This window comes from Dipodomys ordii, unplaced genomic scaffold (genome assembly GCF_000151885.1).
Source record: "Dipodomys ordii isolate 6190 unplaced genomic scaffold, Dord_2.0 Scaffold95, whole genome shotgun sequence".
Taxonomy (NCBI): domain Eukaryota; kingdom Metazoa; phylum Chordata; class Mammalia; order Rodentia; family Heteromyidae; genus Dipodomys; species Dipodomys ordii.
This window is the reverse complement of record NW_012267311.1, coordinates 2,679,347-2,683,946: the sequence shown is the minus strand read 5'-3', so window position 1 is coordinate 2,683,946 and position 4,600 is coordinate 2,679,347. Positions and strand designations below refer to the sequence as shown.

General features: G+C 42.2%; 1 protein-coding gene across 1 annotated transcript in view; it reads left to right on the top strand.

Annotated features, from left to right (window-relative positions):
- The first annotated feature begins 248 nt into the window (after nucleotides 1-248).
- The window catches only part of Aqp7 (aquaporin 7), a 26,036-nt gene continuing 21,684 nt past the window's right edge, over nucleotides 249-4,600 (top strand). Inside the window, exon 1 of the mRNA XM_013026562.1 lies at nucleotides 249-374. The gene's annotated coding sequence lies outside the window, so the exon portion shown is untranslated. The remainder of the gene's footprint in view (nucleotides 375-4,600) is intronic.

Sequence of the window (4,600 nt, the reverse complement as noted above, 5' to 3'; positions counted from 1 at the left end):
CTTGGCTGGAGGCAGGAAAGTTTTTGAGACTTCCTTCTGGGAGAACTAGCTTATGGAAGGGTCAGGCTGTCGCACTTGAATCCCACTGGCTGGTGGCCATCATTAAGCATGGGAAGACTAGACCTTATTACCTCTGGATAGTATGCAGCTCATTTTCTTGTCTATACTGGGGTTTGAACTCAGGGCCTTACATTTGCTATGCAAACACTCTATTATTAATCTATGTCCCCAGACCTTGGATTGGAGTCAGTAGAAGTATATAGTACCATCTACAAAGAGTTCTCTGCTCTACCTGAACAAAAAAGAAAAATGGTAGAAAGAAAAAAGAAAATCCCATTTGCTTATTGTATGTACTAAGCCATCTGAAAGAAAAGGTAAGTAGCATTAAAAGAAGAAAGAAAACCAATTGCAAACACAAGACTTCCTATAGGACCACATTTACTCAACAAATCAATGGTGTGTATAATGTATAATGGAGAGAGGGAAACTTCTTTTGATGAGAATATTTAACCTGGTGTGTGTGTGTGTGTGTGTGTGTGTGTGTGCGCGTGTGCACGCATGTGCATACACATGTGTATGACCTTGTTTGGATCCTGACTCAAACCAGCAAATCATTGCAAAAGACATTCAGAAACTATTAGTGGTAGAACAATTCCATGGAATTGTTAATTTTGTTAGGCATGGCATTGTGTTAAGTAAAAACAAAACAAAACAAAAACCCACGTTCTTTTTTTTTTTTTTAGTCCAAGATCAGATTTTGAATTGAAGAATTTGTACCTAATGCTGTTTTCATTGGGTAATGCGTTAGCCACACCATCAACCCCCCCAAAATGTTCTTACATTTCAGAGATGAACACTGACTAATATACAAAAGACATGATAGAATATCTGTAATTTAGCTTGAAATACTTTGGAAAAAGGGCTGGTGTTGTATGTAGTTCGGTGGTAGTGCTTGTCCAGCATGCACAAGGTTCTGGATTCAATTCTCAGCACCTAACAACAACTTTAGAAAAGTACAGATGAGGGAGAGTGATAGAGGGGGTGAGACTGTACATATGTAAAGGGTCAAAACATGGACTAATATATGAGGTGACAAATGTCCCAGGAGTTAATGATTTTAGAGTCTGGATAGGGCTTATATGGGAGCCTGTATTTTTGTACATTAAAATTTTCATTTAGAGGTCTGGGAAGGTGGCTCAGTGGTAGAGTGCTTGCTTTGCATGCATGAGACCCTGGATTCGATTCCTCAGCACCACATAAGCAAAAAAAAAAAAAGCCGGAAGTAGCACTGTGGCTCAAGTGGTAGAGCGCTAGCCTTGAGCTGAAGAGCTGAGGGACAGTGCCCAGGCCCAGAGTTCAGGCCCCACAACTGGACCCCCCCAAAAAATGTTCATTTAGAAATGCTATAGGGACATCACAAAGAAGGCTCCCCTAGAGGTGTGAGAACCCCTGCTTACACAGCATGAGCCTCTGTACTGCCCCCAGCCTCCCTGCCAAAACAATAAATTAAAAGAGCCAGAGACAAGGACTCAGAGCATCAGATGACCCTTAGTTACTGCCACAATAGGGCAGGGAAATCAGAGCTGAGATTATATACCTACCCAGACCCCTCCCCATCCAGCCAAGAAGGGAAAGGACACAAGAGGGGAACACTGGATTAGATGTTCTCCCAGGTGTAGGGCAGGGTGAGGAAGCACTTAGGCCATCACTCTAAAGCGGAGTGAGCCATACACTATCTTAGCAGGATCTCTAGCTTCTAAATTCACTTACCAACCAGGTCTACTCTCTTCTAAATTCATTTACCAACATTCCCTTGCTGCTATTCCATCTGACCATTAACCACCCACAATTATTGCATCGCACCCTAATTGTGTCATTATCCCCTACCATTCTTTCCACCAGCAGTGAGTTGTTCCTCTGTTCTCATACTAATACCAGTGCAATGCCTACTGGCACTCAAGTGCAAGCACGTGGCACTGGGCCCCATGGCCTTGGTAGGAAGGCAAGCAGGAACACTGGAGTAAGGGAGCTGGAAGTGCTGTGGCAAAGGTACGGACAGGCTTCCTGGAACCAGGGAGTAGCACGGGCATCCATGGGGTAACGTGAGATGGCCCAGAGGATGATTCATTCTTCAGGTAGATTGGATGGTGGGGGCGCAACCCTGGGACTTTCCTTCCCTAGAGGTGGCTTTGAACTTTGCTCCTCAGATCTCAGCTCCTGAGTAGCTAGGATTACAGATGTGAGCTACCAGTGTCCTGCTGTTTGTTAGCTTTTTTTTTTTTGCTGGTCCTGAGGCTTGAACTTGGCATGGGTGCTGACCCTGAGCTTCTTTTGCTTAAGGCTAGTGCTACCACTTGAGTCACAGCTTCACTTCTGGCTTTTTCTGAGTAGTTTATTGGACATAAGAGTCTCACAAGCTGGGCGCCAGTAGCTCATACCTGTTATCCTAGCTACACAGGAGGCTGAGATCTGAGGATCCTGTTCAAAACCAGCCTGGGCAAGAAAAGTCTGGGGGACCCTTATCTCCAATTAACCACCAGAAAACTAGAAATGGCTCTGTGGCTCAAGCGGTAGAGCATTAGCCTTGAGCTGAAGAGCTGAGGGACAGCGCCCAGGCCCAGAGTTCAAGCCCCATGATTGACAATAAATAAATTAATTAATTAAAAAAAAAGAGTCTTACAGACTTTCCTGCCCGGGTTGGCTTCGAAAAGCAATCCTCAGATCTCAACTTCCTGAGCAGCTAGGATTATAGGCTTGAGCCACCTGTGTCCAGTTGTTTGCTTGTTTTTAACACCAGCAAAATCAGACACTAGTCACCTCATATATTAGTCCATGTTTTGACTCTTCTACACATGTACAGTCTCACCCCCTCTATCACTGTCCCTCATCTGTACTTTTCTAAAGTTGTTGTTAGGTGCTGAGAATTGAATCCAGAACCTTGTGCATGCCGGACAAGCACTACCACCGAACTACATACAACACCAGCCCTTTCTCCAAAGTATTTCAAGCCAAATTATAGATATTCTGTCATGTCTTTTGTACATTTTTCAGTGTTCATCTCTGAAATATAAGAACATTTTTGGGGGATTAGTGGTGCAGCTAAAGCACTACCCAATGAAAACAGCATTAGGTACAAATTCTTCAATTCAAAATCTGATCTTGGACCACACAAGAAGAACTTTTCTTTTTTTTTTTATGGGGCTTGAACTCAGGCTTCTCACTCTCACGCAAGGTTGGCACTCTACCATTTGAGACACATCTCCACTTCTAACTTATTGCTCATTAATTGGAGATAAGCTTTCTCTGTCCAGGCTTGCTTTGAACTTTCTCAGATCTTAGTCTCCTTACAGGTGTGAATCACCAGCACAGGGTGTGCAAAATGTTTTAATTTGCTTCAAAATAAGAAAAATGAACTTGTAAGGCTGAAAAATGTTTTAATGTAAAACATTTATTATTACAGCTGTAAAAAAAAGAATCCCCCCCTCCCCGATATAAGAGCTCCAGCATACAAAAATGCCTGGGTATATACATCAGAAAGAACTGAGAGCAAGATCCTGAAGAGATATTTTCACTTGTGTTTGTAACAGCAGTAATGATCATAATAGTCAAAGGGGAAAAGAACCCTAGTGTCCACAGATGGATAAAGAAAATGTGGTCTGAGCTGGGCACAGGAAATACTGTTGTTTAATGGATAGAGAATTTCAGTTTTGCAAAACGTCTTTGGTGGTTGATTGCACAACAATAGAATAGTAGTGAATTGGACACCTAAAAAAGTAGGTAAGACAGCAGATTTATCTCCTTGCCATGCCAAATGAAGAGAGAACTGGTGTGGAAGAGGTGCAAGGCTTTGGGGCCTTGAGATCTGTAGTTCAGGGCCAGGCTTGCAGCCTTAGTGGTAGAGCATTTGTCTATCATTCAGAAGGTGCTGAGGCTGGATCCTCAACACTTTGTGAAAAGAGAAAAAATAAAATCTGTAGCACAACAAGAGAAACCGGTTGTGGTCTCCAAAATACAGCAGGAAGTGTGTTCTCAAACTAGATTTGGATAATTTCGAATTAGAAGAGCTGTGAATATGGGTAAATACATTCTCGATATTCTGAATATAGTTTCCTATTTTCTCATCTAAACAGATCTTTTTCTTTTTTTGAGATAAGTTCTTGTTATATAATCCAGGCTGGTTTTGAATGCAAGATCCTCCTGCTTTAGCCTCCTTAGTACTGGGATTCTAGACATGTACTTCACATCTGGCTAACCAGATCATTATTATATATTAGGTTCTGACACACACACTGACCACAGTGCTGTGAACCATGAGAAACTCCTTAGATGTTTATATGTAAGCACTGTGGGCTGATGGGGGGCACAGGAGCTTTCTGATTTAGCAGCAGTTTATGTGGGCCTTTAAACCACTATTTTCCCTGTCAAGTGAAAGACCTGGGCTTTGATTTTTTTCCATACCATCATTATAATGTCTTTATCTCATAAAATCTTTCTAATAAAAGATGTCAAATCTTAACTTATATCCTTTCTTTCTTTTCCTTCCTTCCTTCCTTCCTTCCTTCCTTCCTTCCTTCCTTCCTTCCTTCCTTCCTTCCTTCCT